We start from the raw sequence: 22,789 nt of genomic DNA, 5'->3' as shown, positions 1-22,789 counted from the left end.
TGCATTCTGCCTCTCCTGAGCATGGGCAGAACATGACATTCTATCTTTCTAGATATGACTTCAAGTTAGATATACCTACCTGTAGAGACCCAGATTCCTTGTAAGTTTGTGACAGGAATTAATGGACACTGCAGAAATGAAGTAAAAAATAAAAATAAAATAAATAAAATGTAAAATCCTTTTAAAATGATGAATAATATATATTGCAATGATTTCTAATCTGTGTATAAGACACTGCTTAGTGCTTTTATATTACAACAATTAAACTGTTTTATATCCCTTTAAATACAATAGAAGTGCCTCATCATCAATTGCACAATGTGCAGTAGATTGTTTTCTGACAAAATTGGTTGCTCTTTCTATACATAAAAGTTAAATTTTGACTTTAGTGGTGCTTTAATGACTTTATCCTTAATTATCAATATTATTCTCACACTATACACATACAGGATTTGAGTATTATATATGAATAGATCAATCAAAACAACGGTCTCGATCACAATTTATATGCCATTTGTTTTGTAGATTTCTGGTTGCCATTAGGCACTTTTTGAGTTTGAGTCAATCATAATGGGAGTTTTTTTTTAAAGGGACAGTCTTCACCTTAGCCATCTTAAAGTGTTACCTTAAATTAAGCTGCAAGTGATCAGAAACAATATTCATTCTAAAATAACTTTTTTTTTACTGTTCCTGCTGTAAGATATAGAAAGGGTGCAGGAGGATATTTGCAGTTTAATCTAAGGAAAGACTTTAAGATGACTAAGGCCTAGACTGTCCCTTTAAGTGTTTCTCTGACCCAAAAATGCATATTGGCTTACCAGAAAAAGGAATAAATCAATGTGCACACCTAAAAACAGTGCCGTCACTATAGAATAAAGCAAACCAAGAGTGTCAGCTGTCCTTAAACATATTAAGAACGTTGGTCACAGTCATCTGTGTGGAACTGATTCGTCCAGCATGACACGGTCTGAGGATCGCTGGGGTGTGAGTGTAGCATATGGGGCATCAAAAGGTAATTACCACATAAATCATATATCCAACATGCAATAACTATGTGTAAACAGTCACAGTGGCTTGGCCGCCAGCTGTGTTATTCCAAACGCCAAATTCCGGTGGTACACTTACAGTTCACATGAGTAGTTGCTGCTCGGTCCTGGGGGATATCACTCCTTCGTGTCTCTGGTTAGCCCCCTCATCAAGTCGGCTTACCTCCGTGCCATTGCGTTAGTGAAACTGAGCCCTCGTCGGTCACATGGGACTTATATAGTACCCTATCAAAGTCTTCCATCTTTTAACATAATTGCATCCTTAACAGTATATAGGTACTTTGTAGTAAAATAGTGCCCTTTCCCTTGTTTTTGTTTCTTCTTCCCTTTTCCTCTTTTATGAGATAGCCAAATAATATGGAGGGAGAACTGTGTGTTTTATATAATTGAGTACATATACAAATGCTGTAGAATGGTTTAAGCCTTTGTAGTTGTTATTTTGAATAGAACACCCACTACTGAAATAGAATTCAGTCAGTTCCATTTTAAAAATGCATAATGGTATCCTAATATGACATGCACTGAAAACTTATCTTATGATAACGTACCCTTTATCCAAATGTTAAAAGAATAATTGTATGTTTTAATTGAAGACAAAGAAAGGCTGGTAAATGTTGTAAATTGATTTAAGCCTCTATAAATGTTACCTAAATAATTTATCCACTAATGAAATGGAATATTGTCAGTTCCACCTTAAATGTACAACGTCATCCGATAGGACATACACCTAAGCCTATCAAATGATAGCACACCCTTTTTAAAGGCTAGCAGAATGACCAGTATCCATAAGTCTTGATAAAACCCAGTTTTAAAAGGGCGAAACACGTTGGCTAAATCCTTCTGGTGTCATTGCTGCCATTGTCAAATCTGTCACACATCCTGGACTTACTTTAGGGAGTTCGAGTCTAGAGCGGAGGGAGATGCAACTCTGAAACAAACAACATAAAGGATCGGCCTTGGAACTAAGAAAGATACAAACTTGCCAGTATACTTGTAACCGCCACAAATTGTAAGAAGTTACCATTCATTATTGTTAAAATTGACACAATTCTGCCACCGCGTTTTGACCTATGACCTGACATCATGTGTATATAGGTCAGCTACAACAAAGTCCTTACCATTTTCATCACAATCTCCCATTGAGTGAAAATTAATAATTACCTGCAAAGTAAGGGCTAGCAAAATAAGGGCTAGCTGGGTATGTTTTAGCTGCTCCTCAAGATGTGGAAAATATAGCTGCAGAGGAATCCTGTGAGTTGTTTTGGATATGGACAGCAGGTCATAATCAGATAAGACCTAGCACAACTTCAAGGCATATGTTCTGCCCCACTGATTGCATATTGTAAAGGCTTATACTTTACTTGGATGCCGTTAATAGACAATTCAAATTTCGTATTTTATCATTAACAAATGTATTTGTTTTTTTAACTGTTCTGATGGGAGATGTCCCTTATTGATTTTTAATGTGTATAGTATAGGGCTGGGCGATATGGGCAAAAAATAAAAATCGCAATTTTGGACCCAAACAAAAAAGATTTTCTTATAACTGACTAACATCTTAATTTTTCAATAAAAAAAATAATTTAAGACTACAGAATCTTAATGTACATGTTTCTGAATGTCCAATACACTCTGGGAGCATGAAAATACAAGCCACATATGTGTGTGTATATGTATATATATATATATATATATATATATATATATATATATATAAATAAATATCATCAAAAAAGGCACTTGCTGGTCTTCATAAAAAATAACTTCCGCATATACGTTACCATGGTAACGAGGGGCCAAGTGATTGGTAGTGACGCATCACGCAGATACGTAACGTGATGACGTCATTACATGATAGCACGGGTATTTAAGACAGGTGATGATATGGTGGGGTATGTATGTTTGTTTGAGGTTTCGTTTTTTGGGAAGCTCATTTTGCATGACTTTTGACAAAGGTGTTAATTTAAACCGAAACGTTATGTAAAATAAAAGTTATTTTTTATGAAGACCAGCCTCTTTGGAGAGCCAATCAGCAGCGGTCTTGTCAGTCACGTCACGTGACTGCTGACGAGGCAGAACAGTGTGCCGATGTGCTGGAGTAAACCTTGGCTGGTTCACAAAAGTGAGTGACAAAACCAGGGCCAGGCAGGAACGTGACTAGAGTGCATAAGAGGCGGGATGTTCCTGCTCAGGTGTACTAGTTTGCAAGAGAGTGCACTCATTTTGAAAATGTCCACAGCCAGAACTGGCTGTATATATAAATATACATATATATCTTTCTTTTTTTTTTAAAAGATTTTTTTTTTTATGATGGTGGTTGGTTTATTGCACTAACTGGTGCAGCAGTAAGTTAGGAGGTGGGAAATACATTTTTGTTTCACTGCCCTCGCCAATGCACTTCAGTCTGTGGCAATAACTGAGAGGCTTGCAGAGGAGCACCAGCAACCTTAGATTCTGAGTGTTTCATCGGTAAGGTAAGAAAAAGCAGTTTTTACTTTAGCTATCTTTACTTCCGGGTATCTGCTATTATTTAAAAATCTATCGGATAGATTACGAGTCTTGCGTTAGCCTTAAAAGAGGGGTCCCAACGCTGCTTTTTAACGCCCGCTGGTATTACGAGTCAGGCAGGAAAGGGTCTACTGCTCACTTTTTTTCTGCGATTTTAGCTTACCGCAAATCCCCTTACGTCAATTGCATATCCTATCTTTTTAATGGGATTTGCCTAACGCCAGTATTACGATCACCTAAAAAAGTGAGTGGTAGACCCTCTCCTGGCAAGACTCCTACCGCATATAAAAGTCAGTAATTAAGAGTTTTATGGGCTAACGACGGAACATAAAGCTCTTAACTAAAGTGCTAAAAAGTACACTAACACCAATAAACTACCTATTAACCCCTAAACCGAGCCCCCCCCACATCGGAAACACTTAAATAAAATGTTTAACCCCTAATCTGCCAACCGGACATCGCCGCCACTTTAATAAATGTATTAACCCCTAAACCGCCGCACTCCCGCCTTGCAAACACTAGTTAATTTTTATTAACCCCTAATCTGCCGTCCCTAACATCACCGACACCTACCTACATTTATTAACCCCTAATCTTCTGACCCCAACGTCGCCGCTACTATATTAAATTTATTAACCCCTAAACCTAAGTCTAAACCTAAGTCTAACCTCCCCTAACTTAAATATAATTTAAATGAAATGAAATAAATTTTCCATAATTAAATAAATTATTTCTATTTAAAACTACTTACCTATAAAATAAACCCTAAGCTAGCTACAATATAACTAATAGTTACATTGTAGCTAGCTTAGGATTTATATTTATTTTACAGGCAACTTTGTATTTATTTTAACTAGGTAGAATAGTTAGTAAATAGTTATTAACTATTTAATAACTACCTAGCTAAAATAAGTACAAAAGTACCTGTAAAATAAACCCTAACCTAGGTTACAATTACACCTAACACTACACTATAATTAAACTAATTACCTAAACTACCTACAATTAATTACAATTAAATTAAATAAACTAAATTACGAAAACAAACAAACACTAAATTACAGAGAAAAAAAAAAGAATTACAAGAATTTTAAACTAATTACACCTAATCTAATCCCCCTAATAAAATAAAAAAGCCCCCCAAAATAATAAAATTCCCTACTCTATACTAAATTACAAATAGCCCTTAAAAGGGCCTTTTGCGGGACATTGCCCCAAAGTAATCAGCTCTTTCACCTGTAAAAAAAAATACAATACCCCCCAACATTAAAACCCACCACCCACACACCCAACCCTACTCTAAAACCCACCCAATCCCCTCTTAAAAAAACCTAACACTACCCCCTTGAAGATCACCATACCTTGAGCCGTCTTCACCCAGCCGGGCACAATTGGTCCTCCAGAGGGTCCGAAGTCTTCATCCTATCCGGCCAGAAGAGGACCTCCAGACCGGCAGAAGACTTCATCCAGGCGGCATCTTCTATCTTCATCCTTCCAGAGCGGAGCGGGTCCATCTTCAAGACATCCGATGCGGAGCATCCTCTTCATCTGACGGCCGACGACTGAATGACTGGTCCTTTAAGTGACGTCACGTAAAAGACTTCGGACCCTCTGGAGGACCACTTGTGCCCGGCTGGGTGAAGACGGCTCAAGGTAGGGTGATCTTCAAGGGGGTAGTGTTAGGTTTTTTAAGGGGGGATTGGGTAGGGATTTTTATTATTTTGGGGGGCTTTTTTATTTTATTAGGGGGATTAGATTAGGTGTAATTAGTTTAAAATTCTTGTAATTCATTTTTTTTCTGTAATTTAGTGGGTTTTTTTCCGTTTATTTATTTTAATTGTAATTAATTGTAGGTAGTTTAGGTAATTAGTTTAATTATAGTGTAGTGTTAGGTGTAATTGTAACTTAGGTTAGGGTTTATTTTACAGGTACTTTTGTACTTATTTTAACTAGGTATCTATTAAATAGTTAATAACTATTTAATAACTATTGTACCTAGTTAAAATAAATACAAAGTTGCCTGTAAAATAAATATAAATCCTAAGCTAGCTACAATGTAACTATTAGTTATATTGTAGCTAGCTTAGGGTTTATTTTACAGGTAAGTATTTAGTTTTAAATAGGAATAATTTATTTAATTGTAGTAAATTTATTTTGATGTATTTAAATTCTATTTAAGCTAGGGGGTGTTAGGGTTAGACTTAGGTTTAGGGGTTAATACATTTATAATAGTGGCGGCGACGTTGGTGGCGCAGATTAGGGGTTAATAAATATAATGTAGGTGTCGGCGATGTTGGGGGCAGTAGATTAGGGGTTCATAAGTATAATGTAGGTGGCGGCGGTGTCCGGAGCTGCAGATTAGGGGTTAATAATATAATGTAGGTGTCAGCAATAGCGGGGGCATCATATTAGGGGTTAATAAGTGTAAGATTAGGGGTGTTTAGATGCGGGGTTCAGGTTAGGGTGTTAGGTGCAGACATAAAATTAATTTCCCCATAGGAAACAATGGGGCTGCGTTAGGAGCTGAACGCTGCTTTTTTTGCAGGTGTTAGGGTTTTTTTCAGCCAGCTCAGCCCCATTGTTTCCTATGGGGAAATCGTTCACAAGCACGTTTTGCCAGCTTACCACTACCGCAAGCAACACTGGTATTGAGGTGAGATGTGGAGCTAAATTTTGCTCAGCGCTCACTTTTCTGAGGCTAACGCCGGCTTGCAGAAAACCTGTAATACCAGCGTTGTCTTAAGTGAGCGGTAAGAAAAAAAGGAGCGTTAGCAACGCACCCTTGTTGCAAAACTCGTAATCTCGCCGTATGTCTGCAGGCAACTAAAAACAGCCCTGATAACAGAGAGGGAGAGTCTCCAGTTCTGTTACCAGTGCTGTTTTTAGTTGCATGCAGACAATGTTGCTCTAGCCCATGGCATTAGGTAGGGATAACTCAACGGTGGGACGGAGGGAGCCTTTGACAGGGGTGGTGCTGTCACTGCATGCAGGCAGCTGCACAGCCTGTGTCCTGTCAAGTAACTGGCACCCCTAGCACACAAGAGGAGCTGCACACCGTTCATACATATGCTGTAAGAAGCAGCCAGCAGCAATATCTGCATGTATACAGGTTGCAGGGCTAGCTCAGCTCTGTGTGCTATGCTGCCAGCATTCTCAGACATCCCAACCTGCAAAAACTCATTTCAGGGAGGTGGCTTCTCCCGATACTGCGCCGCAACCCCCCCCCCCCCTACCAGTTATATATTGGACACCTTGAAACCCTAAATAAGATAGAGACTTATCATTAAAGTAGCTTCTCACTAAAGTCACATTAAAAAAAAGTAGCTTTATTGCACAACCACATACAACAAACCTATTTTCCAGTGATCGTACACTTGTTGAATACTCAAATATTTTAGAATACGAAGTTTAATTATGTGCAGTAAATAAGGTAGTATTTGTGTTTTATTTTTATTAAAATCAGTTGGGGATTTTTGGTTACTGATGCATACTTTGAGGGCTCTATAACGTCCCAGCAACTATGCCTTTAGTTGCTGGGATGTTATAGAACCCTCAAAGCATGCATCAGTAACCAAAAATCCCCAACTGATTCCTTAAAGAAACACTTTTCCGGATTTGGGCTACATTAGATCATAGTACTTGGAGTTTCAGGGAGATTGCATTCCATTTGCTGGCATCAGGGAGCCACTATTACAATCAGGGAGACTCCCTGAACTTCAGGGAGACTTGGGATGTCTGCATTTTCTATATGCTTCTCTAAACAGTGTAGCACACAGAGATGATCAGCTCTTGTTTTAACTCTAGCTATGATCTGTGTCTTACTGATTTCATCTGTTCTCATAGCAAAAACGTTACCCTGCCTGCTTTCCACAAATGACTTATAGCAATGCAGGGTGAAGGTTAGTTCCTCCCTCCTCCCAGTGCTCCTCCATACCAGGAAAGACTTGAGAAGTGAGCTAACTTACAGGGTAAGTAAAGGAAGGATTTTAGAACTTAAAGAATGTGTGAGTTTCTTAGTTTAGAATAATTGTAATTTTAGTCTGATTTATCAAGTGTCTGGCGGACATCGATAAATGCATTTATCATTGCACAAGCAGTTCTGGTCATGGTCTGACAGCTGGAAATTACTTAATTTGCAGAGCTAAATTATGTTTTTATTTAGCTCCCATTGCGTGTAATTTAGTTCTGCACATTTAGTAATTTCTAAATCTCAGAATTGCACCCTGTTGGCTTTTTCAACGATAATTTTGCAACATTACTGTCTTTAATTTGCTTTTATTTACAGAAACTACAATTAAAGACTGTCATGTAGCATGGTTAGCCTTGAAAAGCCAGCAGGTTGGATTTCTTTCATGTAAGTGGCAAGAGTCACTGGAGGGGGCAAAGTTTCCCAAACCTCAAAATTCCTATAAATACACATGAGAAGGATAAAAACAGATACACAGCAGGCAAAAACAGATATGCCTGACCAGTATCTATAAGAGGTGCCAAGTGTAATCAGTAGATATATAAGGAAATATATGAGAATCAGTAGATATATGATATATGAGAGAATAAATGATTGAAGGGGTAATATACCTATATCAAGTATGCAACCTGTCTAGTAACAGGTTTACTAGACCAAAGAGTGTAATGGTCTTGATATTATTTAAAGGTACATTAAACGATATATCAATATAAAATGTGAATAATCAGAATTAGAACAATACATATATCATAGATGTTACTTAGATATGTAGATATATAAGACATGAAGCATGAATTGCATAGTAGTCAAATAATGAGTAATAAATAATATAAAATAAAATAAATTAAATAAAAGCAGTCCACAATTTCAGGCAGCTCTTCTAGTGTGTCACGCCATGACACAAGAGAAATAGATCTAGAATACAAAAGATAGAGGGCACCACATAGTGCAGATCAGACTAGTAGATAGTAAAGTTGAGAGTATAGGTGAAATCCTACTCACGTGATGGAGTGCACAATTGTGCGGTACAGGCAGGCCGGAACCAAAGAGTCACCCGGCAGACTCCTAGGCACTCCTGGAGCTAATAGTATTCTAGTCCCACCAGAGGGAGTCCAAAGATCAAAGTAGGTAACCACAGGAGATGTTATGCCACAATCAGTGGTAAAGAGCAATGCTCATATGAGCACAATGGGAAATAAATGGAATCCAAAAGGAAGACAAAAAGTGGTATGGATCCAAAAAGGAGGTGCAGCAGCAAGATAAAAATATTAACAATTTATTAAAAGGTTTAAAACAACAGCAATGCGTTTCTCCGTGTCGCAGCACGGTTTCATCAGGCTATACAAACATTCTCATAGCTGCTACACTTATACCTAAAGGTGTCCAATCGACACATAGAATGATGACACACCCACAAAATACACAGCTGTCCCAAGCATAATTCATCACAATAACATGGTTCTTAATCATTTATGAGAAAAGTCCCAATAGTTTTAGAATCAGTGTAGTCTCCAAGATAACAAAATGATCTTGATCAAGATCATAAGGTGTATATAGCAACCCATTAATAAAAATGCTATTAGTGATTATAAACCAAGTGGAATAGTGATAGTCATCAAAATCGTCATCTCATGGGATATCCAATCATATGCAGGTGGTGTAGTTATAGTCATAAAATATGTCAGGTCATTGAATGTTAACCAATACTAAACATCGAAATAAATGCACGTCATTGTAAGAAACAAAACATATATTTGCACATTAAAAGGCTAATTATAAAAGAAAGTATGGCTGCAATTGTGTCTAGGGAGAAAGTGTAAGATGCAAGCGTGTAAACAAGATTGTAAAAGAAAGAGCGTGACAATATACATAAGCATGATAGTGAGGAGAAAGGGGCGTGACAGTGAGCGTAGATGTGATGGCTAAGATTAATATCATCCTTACCTCTAATGCAGTATACAAACGATATACAATGTGTACTATTGCTGACAACATGTCATAAGTCCGCAACAATTAGACATATGCCGCTATACCTGAGATGTGATAATGATCGCGTGGAAATACGGAGAATAGGGGCGTGAACTATACATCATAAACGAAGCAACAACCAGTGTATGAGCAAATGCTAATAAAAAATAAGGTAAAATTGGACAACGAAAGGCCAATAATAATGAAAGGGGCGTGAAAAAACGCAATATAAACAAAGCCAGCATGGTCATCCAACAATAATCTGTAAAAATCATAATAGAAAGCATAATAAAAAAGCCCTCTACCGATACCACATCAAAAATCGGCCAAACAGAAAAAAAAGACCTAATGTGATCACAGGTGAGAAAATTAATAAGTGATAAAAAAAATCTAGTATAAGATAAATGGAACTAATAGCTATGTTATTGGCATCTAAAAAGATGCACCAAAACCAGGGCATGATACACAAAGCAGTACAATGTGGTGCTAAAGCATCAGACCACATAATTCGCAAGGATCGTACAAAGGTGATAAGGATATGACATCTGGCAATGCTAGCAATATCTAAATAAGGGAGGTAAGTGACAAAAATAGCAGCCAATTAGGAAAGATAATCCAATAAGGTGCTACAAGAATAAAAATTATTATGCATCAAGTGACGGAGTGGATTTAGATCATAGGGCTAATGAAACACCAGGTGATAAAAACGCATACAGAGAACAGTGGTCCTAACAAATATGAGGGGAGAAGGCCCCAGACAAATCAACAGTGGGACATCACTAAAAGCAGAGACTAGCCAATATATGGCATAGACCAAATAATTTAAAAGACGGCAAAATCCATATTCATATTAAGCCCAGAGGGAAACAAGGTCTTCAGTTTATAGATCCAATAAGTTTCCCTCTGTCTCAATCTGTTATAAAGAAGGGAGGGATACTTTCTATAGGGCAAATATTGAAGGCGTTAAGAGAACCATTGTGGTTCATATGACAGTGTCTAGGGACACTATGGTTTTTGAAGTTATTCTTCATATTTCTATAATATTCGTTCCATCCATTTCTGATTAATCTGCACGTGCGACCCACATATTGGATCCCACAAAATTTGCAGGTCAACAAATAAACTACATAAGTAGATCTACATGACACATTTTGGTGAATAATAAACTTTTTACTTGTGGTGTGGGAGGAGAAATAATTACATCCGGGGTTAATATGTTTATACATGTTGCAATTTTTAACATTACATTTTGCTACTCCTTTCCTAGCCATAATCTTGTGGGGTAGTGTGCAATAATCAGTATTTTTGTTGATTTAATATGATGACTACTGTCCCTGGATTTATGAACCACAACCTTACTCAGTGCCAAATAATTTTTAAACGTAGGGGCTCTTTTAAATACGCATCTAGGTTCAGGTGCTAATAGTTTACCCAGTATGGGATCCCTACATAAAAGCCCCCAATGTTTTTTAATAATACCTTTGATCCTCATTTGATTTACACTATATTGAGTGATAAATGTGGAGTTGGCTTGATAATCATTATTAGTGTTATTTTTAGCACGTTCATATGCGGCATTCATCACATGTTCAGGATATCCCTTTTCAATAAAACGATTCTTAAGGATGGTACTCTGTTGTTCGTAATCATTTAAAAGGCTACAATTTCTAAGTATTCTTTTAAACTGTCCATATGGTATATTTTTTTTCCAGGAGTTATGATGGTTACTCTTATAGTTGAGGTAACTATTACAGTCGACAGTCCCCCTTCCATGAAAAACCAAAAGGTCATCAATATATCTGTCATAGAGGATCAGGTTCACCCGGTATACCAAGCCATAAATATAAAGATCTTCAAAAATGCCCATAAAAAGATTGGCAAAACTCGGGGCGATCCTGGTCCCCATGGCAGTTCCCTTTAGTTGTAAATAATATTCATCTAAAATAATTATGCTGTAATATAAAAGAAATTAATTGTAAAATGAATTATTTCTGTAAATCAGGAATATAAAGATCACCTGTCAAATATTGAGAAATAGCTTGGAGACCCCATTTGTGTTGTATGTTAGAATATAAAGCGTGTACATCACATGAGATCCAAATATAATCTTCATAGATAACATAATTGTCCAGTTTTTGGATCAGATCGGGGGAATCTTTTATATATGAGTCTAATGTAAGAACATACCGCTGTAAAAAACAATCTACATATGCTGACATGTTATCAGTTAAGGTGCCAATCCCCACAATGATCGGTCTACCAGGGGGGGCATTGTGCATTCTTATGCACCTTAGGTAGGTGATAATAGAATGCACAATTTGGTTTGACAGGGATTAAATAATCTCTTTCAGCCTTTGATAAAATTCCTTCCTGAAACCCAAAATGAACAATGCCTATAATTATTTTAAGATATTTGTCTGTGGGGTCTGATGGTAGTTTTTGATAACAGTTCTTATCACCAAGTATTTTATGGGCCTCTGTTAAATAATCAGATAGGTCCTGTAATATGATGCCCCCCCCCCTTATCCGCCTGGGGTATTACTAGAAGGGGATTGTTTTTCAAGCATTTTAATGCATACCTTTCTTTAGCATTAAGGTTTACTATGATGTAGATTTTTAGAAAGTTCCATTTATCTTATTCTACATTTTTTTTATGACTTAATTTTCCCACCTGTGATCACATTAGGTCTTTTTATTTCTGTTTGGCCGATTTTTGATGTGGTATCGGTATAAGGCTTTTTTATTATGCTATTTATTATGATTTTTACAGATTATTGTTGGATGACCATGCTGGCTTTGTTTATATTGCGTTTATCACGCCCCTTTCATTATTATTGGCCTTTCGTTGTCCAATTGTACCTTATTTTTTATTAGTATTTGCTCATACACTGGTTGTTGCTTCGTGACACGTATGACGTATAGTTCATGCCCCTATTCTCCGTATTTCCACACGATCATTATCACATCTCAGGTATAGCGGCATATGTCTAATTGTTGCGGACTTATGACATGTTGTCAGTAATAGTGCACATTGTATATCGTTTGTATACTGCATTAGAGGTAAGGATGATATTAATCTTAGCCATCACATCTATGCCCACTGTAATGCCCCTTTCTCCTCACTATCATGCTTATGTATATTGTCACGCTCTTTCTTTTACAATCTTGTTTACACGCTTGCATCTTACATTTTCTCCCAAGACACAATTGTAGCCATACTTTCTTTTATGATTAGCCTTTTAATGTGCAAATATATATTTTGTTTGTTACAATGACATGCATTTATTTTGATGTTTAGTATTCATTCTGACATATTTTATGACTCTAACTACACCCCCTGCATATGATTGGATATCCCATGAGATGACGATTTTGATGACTATCACTATTCCTCTTGGTTTATAATCACTAATAGCGTTTTTATTAATGGGTTGCTATATACACCTTATGATCTTGATCAATATCATTCTGTTATCTTGGAGACTACACTGATTCTAAAACTGATTCTAAACTACCTAATTTAGTGGGTGTGTCATCATTCTATGTGCCGATTGGACACCTTTAGGTATAAGTGTAGCAGCTATGAGAATGCTTGTATAGCCTGATGAAACCGTGCTGCGACACAGAGAAATGCATTGGTGTTTTAAACCTTTTAATAAATTGTTAATACTTTTATCTCGCTGCTGCACTTTCTTTATGGATCCATACCACTTTTTGTCTTCCTTTTGGATTCCATTTATTTCCCATTGTGCTCATATGAGTATTTCTCTTTACCACTGATTGTGGCATAACATCTCCTGTGGTTACCTACTTTGATCTTTGGACTCCCTCTGGTGGGACGCGTATACTATCAGCTCCAGGAGTGCCTAGGAGTCTGCCGGGCGACTCTTTGGTTCCGGCCTGCCTGTACCGCACAATTGTGCACTCCATTACGTGAGTAGGATTTCACCTATACTCGCAACTTTACTATCTACTAGTCTAATCTGCACCATGTGGCGCCCTCTATCTTTTGTGTTCTATAAATACACCTCCCACCTCACTCATACCTCCGTTTTACAAACTTTGCCTTCATTGGAGGATGGTGAAGCAAGTCATGCTTGATTTCTTCTGTGAGAGGCACTTCTAAGCATTTTGAAGCCCAGTTCCTCTCAAAGTACAGTGTTTGTCTGAGGGATGTGAAGGGAGTATTGCCTGATGATGCTATGTTTTCACCTATGGGAAATCTATTCTAAGGGGCATATTTATCAAGCTCTGAATGGAGCTTGATGCCCCGTGTTTCTGGTGAGCCTGCAGGCTTGCCAGAAATGGCAGTTATGAAGCAGCGGTCACAAAGACTGCTGCTCCATAACCTGTCCGCCTGCTCTGAGCAGGCGGACAGACATCGCCTGAAAATCAACCCGATCGAGTACGATCGGGTTGATTGACACCCCCTGCTGGCAGCCTATTGGCTGCGAGTCAGCAGGGGGCAGCGTTGCACCAGCAGCTCTTGTGAGCTGCTGGTGCAATGCTGAATATGGGCAGTGTATTGCTCGCCGTATTCAGCGAGGTCCGACAGACCTTGATAAATTGGGGCCTCTGTAAATTTGGTCATGGGGATTCACCTGCCACCTCCCTTTACAGATCGACATTATACTCGTCTACCATTACCTCTGCTGATATGTTTCAGTACTGGTTTGGCTGTCTGCTATATGTGGATGGGTGTCTTCAGGTAAGTATATATCTTTTTTTAAGACACTCTCAGCTATGTTTGGCACTTTATATTTTTAAAGTTTTTAAATATGTATTGCTTATATTTGCAATGAGTCAGGTCTATGTTTGTTTCCCTTTGCAGTCTAACAGTTTCAGCATGGAAAATTATGTTTGGGAGAAATTTAGTAAATTTTTTTCTTACCTGAGGTACCAGCTAATTGTAACTTCGGTTTGCTTTTTCAAATTTTCGTGGGCAAATTAGGCTCGCAATGGCGCAAAATGTTTCTATTTATTGCGTCATTCTTGGTGCAAATTTTTTTGGCGCGAAGGTTGCGTTTGTTGTGACGCTAGTAACGTCATTTCTTGAGTCTTTGTTGACGCAAAGTCGTGCCTGTTATGATGCGAATAGTGTCATTTTTTGTTAACCTTGGCGCCAAAAGTTTTTTTCTCAGCATTTGCGTCATCTTTGTTGGCGTCATTTTTGGCGCCAAAAATTTTGTTCTATTAAGTCTCTCCCTCTTTTGCTCTCTGCTTTCATTTGTTACAGAGGGCTATGATATTTGCTTTTGCTTTTCATATAAGCATTTTTTCCCATTCCTGAAACTGCTATTTTGAGGAAATTGGATATTTTGTTTAAATGTTATTTTTTTTAAATTTTTTTGTTACATTTTGCAAGATGTCTCAAACTGATGCCTCTGATGTTACTGTAGAAACTATGCTGCCTGTACACAATTTCTACCAAAGCTAAGTGTGTATATTGTTTAATTAGCTGATTATTTCTTCAGCTCAAATATGTGGCACTTGTTATGTTTTATTATTCATACTGAAAATGTTTCTATAGTACATATACATCTACTGTTTTACCTTAACAGTCTAATGTACATGATATTATTGTTGATATAAAGGATTATATAGGAGTAGACAATTGGGAAGCAGATTATCTCAGTCGACAGACTTTACATCCGGGAGATTTGTCTCTCCATCCAGATGTGTTTTTTCAATTGGTTCAGATGTGGGGTCCTCCAAAAATAGATCTGATAGCCTCGCGTCTAAACAAGAAGCTTTCAAGATCCAAGGATCCTCAGGTGGAGATGGTAGATGCTCTAGCAGTTCCTTGGTTTTACGAACCTGCTAATATTTTGCCGCCTCTGATTCTTCTTCCAAAGGTGATCTCCAAGATCATAATGGAACAATTTTATGGGTTTCTGATAGCTCCAGCTTGGCCTCTCAGGTTTTGGTATGCAGACCTTGCCAGGGTGTCCAGTTGCCAACCTTGGCCACTTCCTTTAAGGCCTGACCTTATGTCTCAAGGGCAGTTTTTTTCATCAGGATCTCGAATCTCTAAATTTGATGGCATGGAAATTGAACGCTTAGTGCTTAGTCATAGAGGTTTTTCTGACAGTGATTAGCACTATGATACAGGCTCATAAGTCTTTTTCAAGGAAAATGTATCATTGGGTTTGGAAAACCTATATTTTATGGTGTTCCACTAATAATTATTCTTGGCATTCTTTCAGAATTCCTAGGATTTTACAGTTTCTTCAGGATGGTTTGGATAAGGTTTTGTCTGCAAATACTTTGAAAGGACAAATTTCTGCGCTTTCTGTCTTATTTCATAGAAAGATTGCTTAACTTCCTGATATTCACTGTTTTGTTCAGGTTTTGATTCATATTAAACCTGTTTTTAAATCTATTTCTTCTCCTTGGAGTTTCAATTAAGATCTTTAAGGCTTCTCTTTTTAAATCTATATATTCTATGGATATTAAACTACTTTCTTGGAAGTTTTATTTCTTTTGGCTATCTCTTCTGCTAGAAGAGTTTCCGAATTGTCTGCTCTCTATTGTGAATCTCCTTATCTGATTTTCCATCAAGATAAAACTGTTTTGCAGACTTCATTTAAATTTTTGCCTAAAGTTGTGAATTCTAGCAACATCAATAGGGAAATTGTTGTTCCTTCTTTATGTCATAATCTCTTTACATTCTTTGGATATGGTAAGCGCTTTGAAATATTATGTTGAGGCTACTAAAGATTTCAGAAAGACTTCTAGTCTATTTGTTATTTTTTCTGGCTCCAGGAAAAGTCAGAAAGCCTCTGCCATTTTTTTGGCATCTTGGTTGAAACTTTTGATTCACAAAGCTTATTTGGAGGCGGGGCAGTCTCCACCTCAGGGAATTACAGCTCATTCTACTAGATCAGTTGCCACTTATTGGGATTTTAAGAATAAAGCTTCAGTTGATCAAATTTGCAAAGCAGCAACTTGGTCTTCGTTGCATACTTTTACTAAATTTTACCATTTTGATGCGTTTGCTTCTTCGGAAGCAGCCTTTGGTAGAAAGGTTCTTTAGGCAGTTGTCCCAGTTTGATTCTAATGCCTTTTGATTTGAGTTTTTCTGACATTTTTAACAAAACTTAATTATTATTTTTTTTTGGATTTAATTTCTCAGCGGATTTAGCTGTTTTTATTTTATCCCTTCCTCTCTAGTGACTCGTGGACTTCCACATCTTGGGTATTATATCCCATATGTCCCTAGCTCATGGACTCTTGCCACTTACATGAAATAAAACAATTTATGTAAGAACTTACCTGATAAATTAATTTCTTTAATAGTGGCAAGAGTCCATGAGACCCACCCTATTTTTTGGGGTTATGATTTTTTTTGTATAAAGCACATTATTTTTTACAGTTCCTCTTTTTGTATGCTTTTTACTCCCTTTTTACACATCACTTCTTGGCTATACGTTAAACTGAAGTATGAGTGAGGTGGGAGGTTTATTTATAGGCATTTTGAGGTTTGGGAAAATTTGCCTCCTCCAGATAGGAATGTATATCCCATACGTCACTAGCTCATGGACTCTTGCCACTATGAAAGAAATTAATTTATCAGGTAAGTTCTTACATAAATTATGTTTTCAAGGTATGAGAGTTAAAAATTACCAAATTTGCAGAGCTAAATCATGCCATCATGGGACAAATCAATTATAACTTTGCACTGTCACTCATTCTGAGTCTACCCTGTATATAATAATCAATTAAACAGTTTAATAAATAAATATATACAGACTCAGAGTCAGTGTAGTGACAAGGCTGTTATAAAACTACTTAGTGACAGTGGAAGGTTCAAGGAAACAAAAACACAAACATATTACTACTAATAATAATAAAACAAATTCCCTTTTGGCACAGCTCAGAACAGCCACAGGGTGAGAGCTAAAATGCAGCATTTTAATTGGTAAAACTCTGGTGTACTTATATTAATGCCATAGTCCTTGCTGCTGCCCAGCATATATAGTAACTTAGTGTGTTTTATAATGTGAGAGACTGAGCTGTTCTGTTCTGAGCTGTAATAACACTCTTTTGCGGCGACAACCTCACCTACTCCATATTGGAAACTATATGTTACATTTTAGGTATATAAGGTTTGCAGTCCCACGCTATAAATATTTTGTCCCATCTAGTGTATCTAGGCAATAGGATAACCAGCACAATCCAGCCTACCTAGTTACAGTATTCACCGAATCTTCCGTGACAAAGTCTATAGCTAGACTCATGTACATTGAATATTAGAGTGACAACACAGGGGAGGGAATTACTTTCCGATATTAATACCTTTGTCTCTCTGAAACAAATCAGTGAGTTAGTTTATCCCTTTGGATTCACCACTAACCCATTCCTTCAATCTGGAAACTGGGTTTGATACCATACTAGCGATATTTTATTAGCTGTGATATATGTGTCACTGGGGGAAACATTGGTTTACCATTTAACGAAAGCAACACTTGAGCCGTTGCCTACTAGTATATTGCATATGGTCAATTTGGAACTCATACGGCTACGATATTTTGCAATATTGCTCCATTTTGTCCACTTTGTGGTTTTAATTATTTTATTTGTATTCATTAAAAGTTAAGTTTTACCCCCTTCTATTGGGGATTGACCTATTCCTGTCCACCAACATAATAAAGATATACCAAATAGTGTTTAGTGCTACAAAGTACATACTTTACAAGTGTCTCTCACTTGATTTTTCTCTGTTACTGAACTAGGTATACCTCCAATTACAGTACATACACCTCAAAAATACACCTCCAAAGGAGGAGGAGAACAAACATGTGCCTAGAGTCCCTTGAACACAGGTGCAAGCAGTTATCTAAGGGTTATGCATTAAGGAATGATGACCACCACGGAGCATGGCAGCAGCACCAGCAATAGTGAAAGACACTTTACTGCAGCAGCAACAGTGGACACTCATACAACAGCAGCATGTATCTGTGATATAGGAAATGTCATAGTATTTCACGGCTGCAAAAGGGAAGCTAGGAGGAGCTGCAACAGTATTGGAAAACATTTTAATATCATTCAATGTCAAAGGTAAGGTCAGGTTAACCTAACAAAAGTAGAGCTCCTGAGCTACTATAGACAGTGCAAGCTACACAGTCCTCTTGTCATTCTAATAGCTCAGAGAGTCTGCTGTAGGGAGAAAAGGAGGTTTACAAAGATAAGCATTTGCCATTTCTGAGGCACTTGTATTTCTCTTTCTTGAGAGAGCTTTAGTGTCTCCCACCAAACAACCTACTACATCTAACCAAAACTCAGCTTCTCCCCTCAGCTGTGTTGTGCTACTGCTGGTAGAAGATTAAAATATCTGTCTGCTACTGCTGGTAGAAGATTAAAATATCTGTATCCTACTGCTATTCTTCTGCCTCACATAGAATGCCACCCTTTTCTTGGGCCGAGGGCACCCTGCAAATCAGTTTGTCCCTCCAAGTTGGCAAGATAATAGTTCAGGGCGGCCAGCTTAATTTCATGGCATTACATTAGAAGGTCTCACATACAACCTTCCAGCTGTTCCTTCTACCTCCTGAAAAGTGCTGCTATCTCACTGCTTAGTACTCCGATAGGAACCACTTTACAGTTTTCTAGCAAGGCATCCATCTTGCCCAGTAGGTGACTGAACAAGAGTATCACTTGACTACAGACTGTTTGTGTTTTGGCTCATTCTTGGCTCTTAGACTGAGACTAACTGACCAGTCATGGTCCACTTATACCTGCCTAATGTACTTCTGATGCCAATGCATTGATCAGAAGCCATAGCATGGATATCCCTCTGCTTCTCCAAGATACCTTCCACCATATCCAAAGTTGAATTCCACTTAATAATTATGTCTTGCTTAAAATGGTGCTGGGGAAGTCCAGCCTTCTCATGTTTCTGTCTGAGGAGCTGACTGGTTTTCACACTGTTCAAGTGTTCAACATTCAAGTAAAGTTGCAAACCTAGACATACCTTCAAGGATAGCAGCCTTGACCACCAGGTGGAAGATGAGAGCCAAACAATGCACACCTATAAAGTCACCCTCAGGCAGAGCCTTCACCATATTGGGTGCTTTGTCTGAGACTACTAAACCCATTTTGCCTGCCTGCTCTTTTAACCACTGTACCAACATCCTCCTGAGAGCCTGTAACTTATTGTCAGTGGTATGCTGCTCATTCAACACCTTGGCATGGAGGAGGAATGATTGGTAGAGCTGCTGATCTATCGACCTGCTCCTGGCCCTGACTAGAGCTGCCTACTGCTGTACCACCACTAGCAGTAGCAGTACTCAAATCATCATCACATGCCCTGGTCTGCCACCAGTGTGCTGCCATGGAGGGGAAGGCATAATGGTCACTAGGAGCACTTCATAAGTCAGTGTTAAAATACACCAATTTTATAGCAGCCTTCGTCAACTCCTCCTTCAACACTGCAATGCAGGAATGGTAGAGTGAGGGGACTATGCTCCTGCTGAAATTACTGTATAAAAGGATGCGGTAGAGGGAAGAAACTGCCTTCATCAGCTGCTTGAAAGGCTCCCCTTTAAGCATGGCAAAAGCTGACCTATTAGAAAATTTATTTTTCTCGATTGCTGTTTGGACATTCCACTAGAGTGAAACCCCCAAAAATCATCTTGGGTGGGCTAAACACATTGTGCTAGATTACAAGTGGTGCACTAACATTAGCGTGCATGATAGTGCTCTATCGGGGACGTGTTAACTCTTGCTTATATTACAAGTTGAAAGTAAATGTAAACACGCAAGTGCAAGCTCATTGAAGACCTTATGTAAAGGGTTGGGGGACAACATAAGTACATTAAAATATACTGTTACACGCATACAAACACTATCTGATAAAGATTATTAAAATAAATATTAAGAAAAAAAGATATAAGGGTTTAAAGGTATATGGTATATCACAAAGTGTTTGACTGAAAAGGGCTATAACGTACCATATGCCTAAATATTTGCATGTGTGTGTATATATATATATATATATATATATATATACAGTCATCGCCAAAAATATTGACAACCTTGCATTTCTGTCAGATAATGCACCATTTAGCCCAGAAAATTGTTGCAATTACAAATGTTTAGGCATTCTCATGTTTATTTCTTTTGTTTGTTTCGGTATGACACAAAAAGTGGAGAATAAAAAGCCAAATCTGACACATTCCATGCAAAACTCCAAATATGGACTGGACAAAATTATTGGCACCTTCTCAAAATTGTAAGAAATAATTGCATTCCAAGTTTGTGATGTTCCTGTAATTTGTAATTAAACTCACCTGTATCAGTTAACAGGTGCTGACAATATAGACATCACACCGGCAACCAGTTAAAATGGTGAAACATTGACTCAACCTTTCTGTTGTGTATCTCTGTGTGCCACACTGAGCATTGAGAAGAGAAAGAGAAGCAAAGACTTGTCTGAGGATTTAAGAACAACAATTTTGGAAATGCATGGACAATCTCAAGGTTACAAGTCCATCTCCAGAGATCTTAATGTTCCTGTGTCCACTGTGCGCAACATTGTCAAGAAGTTTACAGCCCATGGCACTGTCTCCCTGGATGTGGACAAAAGAGAAAAAGTGATCAAAGATTGCAACGGATTGTTCGAATGGTGGATAAAGTACCTCAATCAACTTTCAGACAAATTCAAGCTGACCTTCAGGCACAGGGTACAAATGTGTCAGCTTGCACTATGCGTCGCTATCTGAATGAAAAGGGACGCTATGGTAGGAGACCCAGGAGGACCCCACTGCTGGCACAGAAACATAAAAAAGTCAAATTGGAGTTTGCCAAAACTTACCTGAGGAAGCCAAAAGCCTTTTGGGAGAATGTGCTGTGGACAGACGAAATAAAATTACAGCTTTTTGGTAAAGCCCGTCATTCTACTGTTTTCAATCACAGCTTTTATGAGTCTTGGCATGCTCTCTACCAGTCTTTCACATTGATGTTGGGTAACTTTATGCCACTTCTGGTGCAAAAATTCAAGCAGTTCGGCTTTGTTTGATGCTTGTGAACATCCATCTTCCTCTTGTTCACATTACAAAGCTGTATATTGTAATGATTTTTAAGAAATTTTTAGAACATCTATAAAAATGATTAATAATTATTATTCATATTTTTAAAAATATTTCTATATTTAATATCTACATAACACACCTTAAGATAACTAATTCTTTAAGTAATTGAACCCAACACCGTGTTAGACCTAGAGCACTAAATCACGTTTCACATATTTTAAATTTTAATGTATATGTAAATATACAGTATGCAGGTATATATACAGATGTTTATATAAATATATATTTAAGTATAAAGCAGTATGGTTTTTGCACTCTCACCGGTTCACACCAACTGCCAGGGTGCTGTAAGATTCATGTAAGAGTTCGCAATAAGCACTCACTGGTCTGCAATCAGCTTAGTTAAAGCAATCTTTCTTTATTTTAGTGACGTTTCGGGATATAACTTATCCTTTCTTCAGACAAACATATACTGTGCATTTTCAAAACTTAAGTAGGGTAGACAAAACACTCCCCCTGTGGAAGTACCAATCACAAAACATGCGGGTAGATTACGAGTTTTGCGTTAGGTGAAAAAGCAGCGTTAACAGGTCCTAACGCTGATTTTTCACTACCGCTGGTATTACGAGATTAGGGGCACCGCACACTTTTTTGGCCTTACCACAAAACGACTTACGTAAACTTCGTAAAGTCTTCTTTCTATGGGACTTGCATAATGCTGGTATTACGAGTCTGTCCTGGGAGGCCAAAAAGTGAGCGGTACACCCTAACGCATTTGAAAGTCAGTAGGATTGAGCTCGCATTCTCAGCCAACATAATGCGAGCTCAATCCTATTGGCTGATTGGATCAGCCAATAGGATTGAACTTCAATCCTATTGGCTGATTGCATCAGCCAATAGGATTTTTTCTACCTTAATTCCGATTGGCTGATAGAATTCTATCAGCCATTTGGAATCTAAGGGACGCCATCATGGATGACGTCACTTAAAGAAACCGTCATTTGTCGTTAGTCCGTCGGATGAAGAGGATGCTCTGCGTCGGATGTCTTGAAGATGGAGCCGCTCCGCATCGGATGGATGAAGATAGAAGATGCCGTCTGGATGAAGACTTCTGCCTGTCTGGAGGACCACTTCGCCCGGCGTGGATGAAGACTTCTCCCGGCTTCATTGGGGACTTCAGCCCGGTTGGATGAAGACTTCTGCTGCTTCCTTGAGGATGGATGTCCGGTCTTCAGAACAGTAAGTCGATCTTCAGGGGGTTAGTGTTA

The sequence above is a fragment of the Bombina bombina genome, chromosome 7, assembly GCF_027579735.1.
Source record: "Bombina bombina isolate aBomBom1 chromosome 7, aBomBom1.pri, whole genome shotgun sequence".
Lineage (NCBI taxonomy): Eukaryota > Metazoa > Chordata > Amphibia > Anura > Bombinatoridae > Bombina > Bombina bombina.
The sequence above is the reverse complement of the archived record's forward strand: the minus strand, read 5'-3'. Positions refer to the sequence as shown.